At 35.6% G+C, this 14660-nt stretch overlaps 1 protein-coding gene and 2 long non-coding RNA genes across 5 annotated transcripts in view; 2 read left to right on the top strand and 1 right to left on the bottom strand.

Moving 5' to 3' along the window:
• Positions 1–3217: 3217 nt before the first annotated feature.
• Positions 3218–7124, top strand: LOC310896695. The gene is made up of 3 exons (XR_014581754.1): positions 3218–4013; positions 4819–4900; positions 5171–7124. It is a non-coding gene; the product is annotated as an uncharacterized lncRNA (long non-coding RNA).
• Positions 7125–7364: 240 nt separating this feature from the next.
• Positions 7365–14534, top strand: LOC310896700. 2 transcript variants are annotated; one of them, XR_014581761.1, is made up of 4 exons: positions 7365–10352; positions 12438–12504; positions 13682–13819; positions 14066–14534. It is a non-coding gene; the product is annotated as an uncharacterized lncRNA (long non-coding RNA). The 2 variants fall into 2 exon arrangements; XR_014581762.1 differs by having other exon boundaries at positions 13682–14534.
• PUDP (pseudouridine 5'-phosphatase) overlaps positions 12048–14660 on the bottom strand; it is an 85932-nt gene continuing 83319 nt past the window's right edge. The window contains exon 5 of one of the 2 annotated variants that reach the window (XM_083829210.1): positions 12048–12233. The gene's annotated coding sequence lies outside the window, so the exon portion shown is untranslated. Of the gene's footprint in view, positions 12234–12311; positions 12330–14660 lie in introns of those variants that run through there. The other variant, XM_083829209.1, reaches the window with a different exon arrangement.

Raw genomic sequence — 14660 nt, 5'->3', positions numbered from 1 at the left:
TTGGTAGCATGCAATTTCTTTCACCTTACAGAGCCCTTATCACAGGTGTACAATAAACAAGAGCTACTTTTGACTCCTGTACAGGTGGTTTTTTTTTGCTTTTGTTTCATTTGTTAATCCCAATGGAGACTGTCTTTAGACTCATGATTATTTATGACCTCTGGACAAATGCAAAACTGTTGGGTTCTTTAATGTGTAGGAAAATATGTACTTATTTCATCTTATATATTTATTCCTTCCTTCTCAGACTGAGATGTTAATATTCAGTACATGACCATACATTGTTTTATAGACATTGTGTTATATATCTTCACTGGGAAGTTTACCTTTCAGGATTTTTGGAATAGCATGGAACTTTTTATTTTTTTATTTTTTTTATTTATATTTTATTTATTTTTGTTTATTTTTTATTTTTTGCTTTTCTTTTTATAGATATATTTATAAATAAAACCTCATGTTAAAACTGTAGCTATTTACTAGAACTAGAAAATCAAACTAGAAAGCATAAAGGATATTTTTAATTATCTTTGGATAATTAAATCAGCATAACCACAGTAAGCATAGCTTTTTTTTTTATTTTATTATTATTTTTTTTTTAATTTCAGTCCTGGTCACAATATTTAAGATAAAATTTTTGTTCCACTTTCCGCTCCCACACTTCACTCAATTTTTCTTCTTAAATTGGATTAAAATCTCTTGAGTGGAAGTAATTACCTTGATTCTTTGAAAAGGTCTCTGAAATAGAGTGGAAGGAACTGTATTCATGCTTATCTGTCCTTTGTTGTGAAATCTGTGAATCATTTTTCAGAGAGGATATGAAAAGAGGAGGAGGAGATGAGGAGGGAAACAAACAAAAATGTCAGAGAAAATACATATACTTCTATTTGTATTTTATTTTATTTTATTTTATTTTATTTTATTTTATTTTATCTTATCTTATCTTATCTTATCTTATTTTTTACCTTCATGGTCACAACACCGAAACAATAATTACTTTAAATTTTGTGTAATTTGCAATCTTTTAGTTTTAGTTTTTAGTCCTTGTAGCTTATATGCACTGCTATTTGTGAGGTAAACTCACAAGGAAACCATCCTCAGCTAGTGTAAATCACCACAACCCCACAGTGGAAGTACAAAGTTTGGAAAAAATTATGTTTTGAATGTTCACTGTCCCAGGCATATACTGAAATCACAGGTGTACACTGAAATGTAGCTTACAGCCTTCTTATCATCTCCAGATTTTGCCATTGGTTTTAACTGAACTGAAGAGTCTAAACTCACATAAATTGTGTATGGAAAGATCAAGAGAGAGAGATGTTGAAGGAAAGGCAAATGTATAAAGCATATGCATCAGTTCAATGCACTAAAGTGATGTGACGAATACTTTATAAGACTAATTTATAAGTGTGTCCAGACTCCCTCAGTGTGCATTGCTTAAGTTCAAAGTTTGTACATCCTGCATGGCACATTCAGTTTGGATGAACATTTTGGAGTGTTTAGTCTCATACCTAGTGATGGAATGTGCTCCCCATGGACATTTTGCAAAGTAAAATGAACCCACATGGTAAGGTACACAAAAAAAATCTTTCTATAATCTTCCAAACTGTGTTGGTTCATTTCCTTCATTTCTCCTTCTCTTTGTTTATAAACCTAATACATAAAACAAAACAAAACAAAACAAGTCCACTTGGTAACAATATTACTACTAGTTCACTTGAAAAAGTTGCAGATCTCATGTACAGCTAATGTAGGGCAAAATAGAGTAACTCAGTTATGATGACTACATCAGATTATCTATTGCAATGTTTACCTCCATTGCCTTTATGAATCATCATCTCCTGCACAGTAAGAAGGAAAATGGAGATGAGTTACATTCTTCAATAAGTGACAATGAGAGCATCTATCTGTATTGCAGAGTGACACATCCAAAAGCATACCTTAAATACAGCTCCCATAGAAATGGCATATTCTACCCTCAGAGGAAGCTATGCTTCCTCATCCACAAATTGCCCCAACAAAAAGCATAACTGGTGCTTGAAAACATACAGGTACAAAACCTTAAGCAGGCATGAAATTCTTAAGTGAACTGGTTATATTAATTTTCAGAACAAAAAGAATTAGCTATATGTTGAGAAGGATTCTTGACTTCTCAAGCAATGGTTAGCTAATTCATAACTATTGTCTTTACAAACGCAGAAAATTAATAAAGTTAAGGACAGAAAATATAATGAAAAACTCTCACAAGTCTTTGAGGCTGCACCCAACACCTGACTTTATCTCTAGACAAGTGGTGAAGACAAAAAGGACCATGAAAACTAAGAGACTATCATTAAAGGTAAGTAACGTGTTTACAAAAACATGATCTGCCTCACTAACAATACATTCTATAAACAAGAACAGCCAACAAAAGTTTTCTCTTTTATGCATTGAAGAATATATTGTCCTAAATCTTTTCAAATCCAATATGCTCTTAAAATTTATTTTAGATGTTCTTTTTCTCCTCTCCTCTCCTCTCCTCTCCTCTCCTCTCCTCTCCTCTCCTCTCCTCTCCTCTCCTCTCCTCTCCTCTCCTCCTTCTCTAAACTTGGACCTATTGAAAAACTACTTTAATTTAACTTTCTACTCAAATTACTTTCCAAAGTTTTCATGCCTTAGTTAAGGATTTGCTGTAAATTCTGCCAGGAAATTTTTATCTTAGGAAAACCCCAAACAACAATTTATCTTTTTTACATTATTAAAAAGTTTAACAGTTTTTTTGGTTGGTTGTTTTTTTTTGTTGTCTTTGTTTGTTTGTTTTTTGTCTATTTGCACAATATGTTCAACCAGATTTGGCTATATAGTACCTTTTCTAAGGAGATATCAAAGAATTAAAGGTTTAATGGCCTGAAGATTATAATCTCAACCTCATGTGATTAAAATGCATAAATATATTTAATTGTTGGTCTGCATTGTTTCTTTCATAAAGCATGTGGATATTTACCCAGACAAAATAAATAAATACATGAATCAGATCAAGGATGATGAATTTCCTGGATCATTTAAAGAATGCAAACATGATAGCTATACCAGCTGCTGTATCTTTTAATAATAACATAGATCTTTTTTGGCTCTTTCTTCACTTTTTTCTTTCTTTCTTTTTTTTTTTTTTTTTTTTTTTTTTAATGAATAGCATTCCAATACAGATGTGTGTAGTTACTTAGGAAATGTGACATGATGCTCTGGTCAGGTGATTTTAATCACAGAATCACTGTCTAGCTAACACAGATTTAATTGAAGGTTTAGCTAAATGAGCAGTATCAGAATAAATATCCTTCACTAGCAAGGGTGAACCTACAGTCAGTGTAGCTGTGATGCTCTAAGAGTATAAGAAAAGTAATTTTTGTGGGGAAAGGAATAACAGATAAGAGGCAAATATAAGGAGATTTGCTACCAAATTAACGTTGGGATTATGAGTACCAAAAGCCTGTGCAGAGGTACTATTTTTGATGGTAGTTTTTGGCTATTCTTTGTATGCTATGAGAATGTAGAACTAAGATGCTAAAGCTCAAACAGAGTAAAGGTGTGGATTGGGCCCTTATGCCTGTGTAGAGTAATGTGATTGCCAACATACAGCTTCAGATCTCAGTTCTGTCTCAGCCTTGGGAGCTGACAATAGTGAAGACCCTGTAATGGTTTTGGACCTATGAAAGTTCAAAGTAACTACAAATTCAGGTATCTGAAAAACTGTAGATCTGAGAATATCCCCTAGAAAAGGTTGTACTTTCTCTTTCTAGTATTGAGGGAAGGAACAATACTTCCTGTTTCCTCAAGGTGAGGATAAAAATCATGCAGCAGAATGTTTTGGAGTTCTTAGCCCTTTGGAGGAGAATGGCTTTTTCTGTGGAACAATTGTGCTACACTATTAGCACAATTTATAGATTAAAATACATGAGGCAGGTACATATTCAAGGACATAGCATATGCATGATGGAGTAAAAGACAAAAGTCACTGTAACACAAAGAACCTAGTAAAGGTGAGCCTCTTAAAATCTTTCAGATCTGGGGGATGTGGGGAGGAAGGCTTATTTTATAACAAAAGGTCACTTCCGTATAGCAGTCTACAGCTGTTATGCTAAGTAATCTGTTTTGCCCTCTATATTTCTTTCATATTTTCCATTCAATGTCTTTAGCACTGAAAAACAAGTAAAAGGAAATGTTTTTACATTGGAATGTTGAACGATTGGGTTTCCATTCTTTTTCTGACAAAAATATATATTGTATGCAAAAATAGATCTATTATTAACACATATATTTATACAGTGTGCACATGTATACATATAGGGAATATTTATGTTGAATTATGAAATAGCTAAAATAATGATATATTAACTTGATTAATAAGAATATGACATGGTAAATTTTATAAAGTTTAAAAACTGTAGACACGATTCAACAAACTTTTAAATATTATTTCATAGTTAGATATTTCCCCCCTCACATCAACTCAGATGACCATCTAGTGCATTTTTTTAAATTATACGTACTTTAGAAGAAATAAATGGATGTAAGAATATTTTTAAAAGCAAAATAAGACAATTCTCCCTTGAATCCTTGTCTTCCACCTCAGTCACACTTTGCTATTTTTGTTAGTATCCAATTAAAAGCAACTACAAGAGGGTTAATGTTTTCATGGAGCTTTATGTCAGTACTTGCATGTGATCACTATGGGGGTGACCCTTTCATTTACTTACTTACTTTACAATTTCTTTCTTCAAACTGATTTTTTTCTTTTTTTTCCTGGGAGAGGGGAAGCTGATGGTTATATTACGATGTTTTCAGCATTTTTGCAGGCAAGAACATTTCTGCAATTTCAGCTTGAATAAAGGGAAGAAAAAAAAAACTATAAAAAGTCTTTGTCAAGGTATTTCCTGAGATATTTTACATGTTATAGTTTACTATCCTAAGAATTTTAAAGCTGAATCTAATTTGGAAAATGGAAATAGTATTTTATAGGGAAAATTTCACAATACAGCCACATGTCTGTTTTTCATAAAGAATGATGGCTGTCCAGGTAGATATACTATTCTTTTAAAAATTGATTAATTGCTTTTGAGATTAATCAGAATATCTGATACTAAATATGCATGAAAGAATGTCTGGCTGTTTTTTTATTACTGACTTCACTTAGCAGACCTGGACATGATTAAGAAGGCTGTTTCAACTCCATGTTTTAATGGGATGAAAGACCGGGAAATATTTCCAGCAAGGACTAAACAGCCCCTGAAGCACATTTTCACAGATTATAATACAAAGTAAAATTAATTTAATCTTCAAATCTGACCTCTTTCTTGACATCAAATGAGGTATTTCTCTGAATTAGTTCTTGCATGAATTAAGCATATATTTTAGGGAAAAAACAATAAATCTTTCTCATTCTGATTTTAACACTTCAAGAAATAGTGGATTTAATACATTGATTGGCAAGTTGTCCTAGCAACAGCATGCAGTTCACACATACCTGTTTTATAATCTTTATTTTTCTAGTTTCAAATTTAAGTCTTCTGTGTTATGAAAACCCTGGTAAACTGAACGCCTTATGGGATGCAGGGGAAGAACATTTGGGACAGCACAAGTTTTATCATGGGATGTATAGGGGAGGAACAACAAAAAAAAAAAAAAAAAAAACAATGGGTCCAGGTGATCTGGGCAAGAGCTAGGGTGGGAAAATATAGGAGTATAAAAAGTTGTCTGGTTGTTTCACTTGTATAACTATACCCTTCTCCTGATCAGCACAATCTGCCCTATTTTATTGCTATATTGCATTTACTGATTGTTGTTGAGGGATTCTCTTCTGTGTATATTTGCATATGGGGTCCTGGTTGCCAGCAGCTGGGCTAGGACCATGGTCCAGAGCACCTGTGTGCCAAGTGAGTGAAACCACATGCCAGCCCCAGAGAGGGACCTCAGACCACAGGGACCTGTGTGTCTGTGGGGCCAGCAGCTGGTGCAAGTACGGGTGTGCAGGTGAGTGAACAGCAAGTTGGATGAGGCAGCAGCCTCAAGGGTTCGTTTTCCACATGCTGGGGAGACTGGGACCCAGGGGTAGCTACTGGGCAGAGTGAGTGTATGAGCCCAGCTGATCCATGTGGCACGTTTGTGTGTGTGTGTGTGTATTCTCAGAGGCCAACATCCATCCTGCTCAGCCAGAGAGGAACAGGATTAGTCCATTGGTGCTGTTCACATTGATGTGAGTGCTCTGTCCATCTGTGCTGTCTGTGTGGCTGGCAATTTATACACAGTGTATACCTGTGCTCTGTCTGTGTGTGCCTGTTGGGAACAAGCTCAGCCTCACAAATGGTTGGACCCAAGGGCATAGAGCTGCTGTGCAACCTCACTAAGAGATTTTGCAACTCTTATCAGGTATGTCTACTGCTCCACTGGAAACTCATTTCCTGCAGACCCATCCAATGTGAACCCAAGTGTTTTCAGAGCCATGACTTAGCAGGACAAAGCTCTCCATACTGTGGGAATGAAGTGTATTCGCAAATACTTTGCTGAGAGATAGTAACATGGAAATTTTCTGGATGAGTATTCATTCATCTGCTTACACCTGCCCTTTGCCTCCTTCAGCAATTTGTGTATCATTTGAAGACTGTATCAGTAATTATTTTTCCCCAAGACATTCGTAACTGTGTTAAGTAGCTCAGAGCCAAAAATTGACCCCTGTGAATTAATTTCCATACCCACTTAACAGTGAATCTTGTTTTTAATTACACTGACATATTTTTAATAGACTTTATCTACACTGTGCATTTTTTTATTGTTTTCCTTATTTATCAAGACTGTGCCATATCAAGGCAGTGATAGAAATCCAAGAATATTACACCAATGGTACTTTTATAAGTCAAAATTTTATATGTCAAAAAATCAAACCAAAACTCAAGTTACTTTGACAACATCTGTTATACAGAAACCTGTGTTAATTTGCTTTAATTAAATTACTCTCTTTTAATTCTTTATAAGTTGAGTCCCATATTAAGTGCTTCAGTATTTTTCTTCAGGCTGATTTTAAGATGACAGGCTTAATATTAAATGGATTATTCTATTTATGTTTTTTTTAAATATTGGCACTACATTCATTTTTCTTACAGATGTTTCCTGAATGTCCTCCATGCTTCAATACTCCTGAAAATCAACCTTGACAGTGTAGAGAACTCCTCTGACACTTTCGTTATAAGTCTATGATGCAAATTGCATGGGCATGCTGATGGTCCATTCAAGTGAAAGGAGAAAGAGCTTAACGTTCTTTAGGGTAACTTTGGTAATGGATTTTTTTTTTTTTTAAATCAACTATGTTGATTTAAAAAAGACTGTATTATCTGGATATTTTGCAAGAGAGAACAGAAATAATGAAAGAATATTTTTACTTTGACAAATGACTATTATTGTGAATTCATTATAATTTATTTTATTCCGTGTACAAACACAAAGAAGCCATGACCCAAGCATACAATCAGCCACATATTTTCCTCTTTGATTTGCTATCCTGGAAATTTTGGATCCATGATGTAGGACAGTGTGTCAGGCATCTCCACCGTGATGGGCCAGAAGGCCTCCTCGAGGTTCACAGTCCCCCTAGCCCACAGCTAACACATAGTAGAGAAAGGCACAGATATGTTAATTTCACTAAGCAGCTAAAGGGATATAATTGCATTCAGCTCATTAATTATTTCTTTACTTTTACATTCTGGTTGGTCAAATATGCACTAGAACAAACTGAAAAAGTGCTGAATCTACAAACAAAATCTACTCAGTGGACACTAACTTTTTTCTCGCCACCTTAGATCTGAAGTATGCATTACTGCTACTTACAGAGTGGAAAGACAGCTCAACTGCATTGATTCCAGTTACCCTGGCTGTATGTAGGCAAAGTAATTCTAGTTATTATTCTGAGATGCTAATTTCTTATTGTGTTGATCAGAGGAAGTACGCATACTAATCCCAAGTGACGAAGCTGCATATTTGAAGTGATAAAAGAGGGATAAAGAAAAAGGGGATAAAAGAGAAGAGACAGACAGGGACTTATGTGTATTCTAGATTTATAAGATATTTTTTGTTTGCTATCTTCCAATAAATAATAAAAAATATTAAAATATGCATTTTCCTTTTTAATTTTATAGATTAGAGGGTTCACTTTATATTAGTTTTTAATCTTAACCAGAAATTTGTCTTTGTAAAATTTACAGCTATTATTAAAAGATTAGATGATTTGGAATGTGGGTAAAATACATCATTTGGTCAAATTTGACCTTTTCCTTTCAATGGTAACTAAGTTGTGCAGTTACTGTTACAATATTCCTGACAGCAATGATCTTATAAACAACCTAATTACAAACTGTTTACTAAAATATTATATAATAATATTCAAGCAAAATCCATCTAAAAATTCAAATGCATCACTAAGATTTTCACAGTATTTCAAATCCCTTTTTCTATTCAGATTTTTAAGTTTTTAACTTCTATGTATACAGAATTGGTATGTCTGTGTTTTGTGATTAATTGCATCTGCAAAACTCATGTCTGCTGATTGTTTAAACCTGTCATCAGTTGTGCAATCATATAACCAGAGGAGTTAAATAACTCAACCAGCTTACATGCAATTCCAAAACACTGCAGGTATAAGAGGGAAAAAAAATATATAATGTTATCATTAATGAGCTGTTATCAAAGTCTGTGGCTATGCTTTGGACTTTTAAAACAGGTATAATTCTGTACCAGTGACAATTCTTATTTCAAATATTTTGGATGCTTAGGCAGTTCTGTTTGTCTGGTGCAAAGAACTCTGTGCACTGCAAGTGGCTATTGATACCAAAGAGGATTCTGAATGATGTGATGTCTGAATTGTCATCTGTTCTCTCTGTTGACTGTCTGACCATGAATTATATGAATATTTTGCTTGTTGTTGTTGATATCTTTTTCTTGCCTTTGCCTTAGGAGAACATGACTAATGGCAGTTGTTTTATGATGTAGAAGCTCTTTTAGGATATGATGTTCAAGATATTAACCCTGACTGCACATGGTAAGTGGCCCACACAATAGACTAACTTCATATTTCCAGGAGCCCCTATATATTTAAATTTTCAACATCAAAAGCAATTTGTGTTCAGATCACTAGGTATAACAGTGACAGCATGCTGTGCTCTAAACATAAAACGCTGAGGATAAGAAGAAAAGAAAGATCTAGGTGGTGTTTCCCCAAGGACTTGCTGATTTGGTGACAAATTTTACCTTTTCACTAATACATCTCAGGCTGTTTTTCATTTAATTTAATTTAGCAGAACACACTTTTTCCCTTTTCATATTTCAAATGGCTTGTGTTTTCCCTGGATACCTTTTATGTCAGAATCTCATACCAAAGATAAGGTCTCTGTTTAATGCATAAGTGCAAACAAATTTGGCTATTTGGAATTCTTTGAATCTTAAGTTTTGAATGGATTTTTGTCAGATGTTTTGTCAGATACTCAGAATATAATTCTGTCCCATGTTTGTTTTTGTCCCAAGTCCCATGTCTGGGTTGGAAAGGACCTTAAAGACCATCTAATTCCAAACACCTTGCCATGGGCAGGGACACCTTCCACTAGATCAGATTGCTCAAAGCCCAGTGGATTTTTTTTTTTAATCCAAAATACTTTTGGATATTTAACTCCCCAAATGTCCAAAACAGATAATAGCAATAAATTTTTACTTTTTATTTAGTTAGAAACCTCACATATTGGAAAGAAAAATCATCAAGAATATATATAAATATGTGTGTGTGTATAAATTATCATGGTAGAACACTTATTTAGATAAGCATCTACACCTTTAAAGACAGCATTTACCTTAATATTTTCAATGTAAACCTAAGAGATCTGAAAACTGCTGTCGCAGGAATGATACTTCAGTTGTGGAACCCAGAAGCAAAGATAGCATTTAATCACTAGTATGAGAGTCACATATATATACTGACAACTTCTTACCCTCAAAGAAGAATTCATATGAGCCATAGTGTTCCATCATGCCAAAAATATTGATCTACTGTTAGGAATTTAAAACATAGTTTAATCCCTCCATTTAACTTCTAATACGTGTTAAAAACAAATGTGTTTATATGGCAGGGGGGAGGGAAGAAGAAGGTAATGGGAGAGAGGGAGATGGGCTAAAAGGAAATTGCTTGGATGTACTCATTTGACGTATAGCACATGTAACAGAGGAGTTTATGAGCTGCAATTACCTGTACGTCTCAGGAGAGATATTTTTCTTTCATTCTAGCTATCACAGTCAAACGTGAAACGTGTGGCACCCTTTTGGTCTTAACACTACCACTGAACCAGGTAGGAAGATCGTATCATGAATTGTCATAAAACATTATACTCTGCATTATTATTATTACATTTTATCCACAATTGTACAAACAATGATATAGTACACATTAATTTATAATATTGAAGTATTGATAAAATGTACCTAGTGTCATGGCACAAAGTTAATTGGACGTTTAGCTATAGACCAAATTCAGTGCAAGCAATGGCAGAAGTTTTCCAGGTTAACTCAACCCTCCTGGATTCAGAGGTTTGTCCATTCTCTAATGTTCCCTTACTGGGGCTTAAAAACAGCATATATGAGACAGATTCTGGTGTAATCCATAGTGATGTAGTCACTTCTGATGTGACTACTTTGTTCTGCTGCTATTTAGCTTCTATTAAAAACTAAAAACAAACAAACAAACAAAAAAAACAAACTAATACTCTTGTGAAATAGACATCTGAATGAGAACCAACAAGGCCAATATAGGGTTAATCTAAGGAAGGATGTAATCAGAAAAGTTTCCAAATAATTGAACTAAGAATGCAGGCACTTGTACAAGAATCATAGCTAGACCAGAACAAATAATAATAGTCCCACATGGGTGGTCCCAATAACATTTGTGAGAGGTTATCTCAGATACTCAGTATATAAATCGCTCAGAGATCCACTCTCCCATATGCGTAGTCTTTGCTGTGGTCATTATAGCAATTAAAAGCTGATATAATGCATGTCCAGATTATCTACATAATAACTAGATAATAACTGACATTCCTGTAGAAGCATAGAGGTAGACCTAGTTGTAAAGCTTAGGCTAGAAATGAGGTAAATATCAATGCAGTTAGTTTGCTCTGAAAATAAAAATAAAGCTGCTAGATGATAGATGCTGTTATTTGCTAAACAATCAGATTCCATAGTCTTCATCTGGTTCAGTATCACTGGAAAAGGGAATGGAAAAACCTCCCTGTGGGGTGCTAATACTAAGTGTTCAGTCTTTTATCCAGTCTCTCTCTTTAAAGCAGAATTTATGGTGATAAGGTTTTATCTCCATTTCCTGGGAAGGTTGGTAACCTAATCAAATGTCATTTGAGAAACATCCTGTATTTTTAAAGCCCATGGAATCTCAGCTAGGAAGAAGAAATGCCGATTAGATCTCATAGTTATAAATATCTTCCATGTCTGAAGTGATGATTAGCTTGACTGAGAAGGATTGGCATTAACTCAATGGGCAGGGCAGAGTTCCTTGCTCCCTTCCTCTTTTTTTCTTTCCATTTCTGTTTTATTTCTCATTTTGACCTCTGGATCAGTATTTGCTGTGGTTTAACCTGGCAGGCAGCTAAGCACCACACAGCCATTTATTTGCTCACTCCCCCCAACCCTCAGTAGGATGTGGGAGAGAATAGGGAAAAGAGGGGAAAAAAAAAAAGGTGGGGGGGGGGGGGGCAGGAGAGAGAAGGTAAAACTGTCTAAAAAAGGTAAAGACAGTTTAGTAGGACAGAAAATAAGGGAAAATAAATAATAATTATGATAACTATTATAAGCATAATAATTATAACAAAAGTTTGTACAAGACATGTGATGCACAATGCAATTGTCCATTACCTGCTGACTGATGCCCAGACAGACCCTGAGCAGTTATGTTTAGCAACAAGCAAGGACTGAACACCGGGAATAAGTTCTTTACTGTGTGGGTGACTGACCTCCAGAGGTCCTGTCCAGGCCATACTATTCAGTGGTTCTGTGAACATGTAGATGTAGTAGGATTTCCTTGCACCTTGACTTTGCCAAAAGACATCTTCCCTTTCTGGGAGTGTATTCAGTACTGTGAATGAATTCAGCATGAGCCCGTCACTTTGAACTGCCTTGGAGAAAAGCGGTCATCTTAATCTCCCAACTGATGAAGTCTGTTACTAGGAGGAAGAAGATGAATCAGTATCCCAGCTGATGCTAAAGATTCAGTCCTCAGAAGGATTACAGCGGGGTCTTCAATATGCCTTCTTTCAGATCTGTCATAATAGATGAAGCTAGTAAAGAACAGCTTTATGAGACTGGCACATTGACACAAGAGTATAAACCTGCAGTTTATTTTATTATTTCATTATTTTAATTAACAGAATCTTACTGAAGTCGGAGGGAACAAGACACGGACTTTCGCCGTAAGGAAGAACTTTACTGAAGAAAGTGAGTGTTTTTTGTCTTGTAGAGCTAGTAGATTTTGCTGTTAGGTTTTCTTCAGCAAGATTTCACATGGATGTGAACTTGACTAAAGATAAAGCACCCCCTTCTGTGTTTACAGGGAGCATTTCCTATCAGGTACAGCAATGGTTTTAAGACGTGCACAAATAAAAGCTGTGCACCAGCTCCTTTCATCCAGATGTCAAAAAGTCATTCTAAAAAGAGCTTTGCATACCGTTTCTAATACAGTTGAGTCTTTACTAGAAAATCAGAGCTGAAAGGACCTGTGCCCCCTACACAATTTCTCAAACCCACCTCCCTTCAACCATAACCAGAAAATATTAATTTGATCAGATAGGCATAGAATGTTTTTAGCAGATTCTAGACAAATAAATTCACTTCCAGCCACAAATTTAACTTATATATATGCCCTATAAATTTGATAAAATCATTACTAATCAGAGTCATATAACATAGGCTAAAGAAATATGACAGGATGAAATTATATGATTAATGAATTCCCTTACAGTAAGATTTGATTCAGAAAGGGGAAAAAAATCCACCATATTTTGCTGCCTCATGTTGCACTGAAAAATAGTCACTTTCCTAATGTTTTTGGTCCAAAGAAAATGAATGCCATAGGTTTTACAGTGTTTCAAACGCAGCCATCAATAAGAACAATGTCGAGGGCCATAATCAGTAAGTTTACAAGGCTGCAGTCATAAGCCATCTGGAAATACATTTTGATTTAATCAGCTTTCCCATTTTTCAGGTAAAATAGAACACTTTTGGATCATATTCAAGCAATGAAGATACAGTAATAAAATGGCTTAGTAAGGTTTGCACAGTCTTCACAATTTTAATTCAAGATGGTATTTTAGCAAGGATTAACATTTGTTTTACCCCGTCTTGTGTACTCCATTCCTCCCACTTTTTTGGTATGGCATTGAAAACCGTTCTCTCCCTGCTTAGGACTGGCTTATGAAATCCATGTCTCTGTGGATACTTTGTAGCAAGTTAAATGAGCAAAATATGCCTATGTGATAAAACTAATTTTTGCTGAAATTACGTTCTGCTACAGCAAAAATACATTTCACAAGGTATAACACTATGGAATGATCTTCAGCATTTTATGAAAAGGGAAAACAATTTTATTTTATATTAATTATTTATTTTTTTCTAGTGTAGCATTTCATCTTTCTTGATCATAATTGCCCTGGTCCAGTGCTTGAGGTGTTGAGTATCTAACAAAACTGAGCATCTGACTAACTAAACAGCATGAGAAGCTGCAGCTGGGGCAACCACAGAGAATTGGATTCAGGTTTGTACAGTCATGTCACAGAGATGCTTGTTTGCATTTCTAGTAATGTACAAAGATAATTCTTTACAAGTGAAGCCTAAATGCGTTTCACGTATTTTTGCTTACCTTTAAAGTTCATGTGCCTTAGATAAAGCTGTGGGAACAGAGATAAAATTTGTGTATCTGAAATACTGAGGATGTTTGTTATGCCAAAGCAATACTGTCATTAACAGATAGAATAACTCTTCCTCTTCCTCTTTGTCTCAGGCACTTCCTCTTGGAGAGTCAAAGGAAGCTCAAAATGGTTGACCCATATCACAGAATCACAGAATTGTCTAGGTTGGAAGAGACCTCCAAGATCATCTGGTCCAACCTCTGTCCTAACACTAACAAGACCTCCACTAAACCATATCACTAAGGGCTCCATCTAAATGTCTTTTAAAGACCTCCAGGGATTGCAACTCAACAACCGCACTGGGCAGTCCATTCCAATGCCTAACAACCCTTTCAGTAAAGAAGTTCTTCCTAACATCCAACCTAAACCTCCCCTGGTGCAACTTTAGCCTATTCCCCCTCGTCCTGTCACCAGGCACTTGGGAGAATAGACCAACCCCCACCTCTCTACAGCCTCCTTTAAGGTACCTATAGAGAGCGATGAGGTCTCCCCTGAGCCTCCTCTTCTCCAGGCTGAACAATCCCAGCTTCCTCAGCCGCTCCTCGTAAGACTTGTTCTCCAGACCCCCCACCAGCTTCGTTGCCCTTCTCTGGACTCTCTCGAGCACCTCCATGTCCTTCTTGTAGCGAGGGGCCCAAAACTGAACACAGTACTCGAGGTGCGGCCTCACCAGAGCCGAGTACAGGG

The sequence above is a fragment of the Anser anser genome, assembly GCF_964211835.1.
Source record: "Anser anser genome assembly, chromosome: 1".
Lineage (NCBI taxonomy): Eukaryota > Metazoa > Chordata > Aves > Anseriformes > Anatidae > Anser > Anser anser.
The sequence above is the reverse complement of the archived record's forward strand: the minus strand, read 5'-3'. Positions and strand labels throughout refer to the sequence as shown.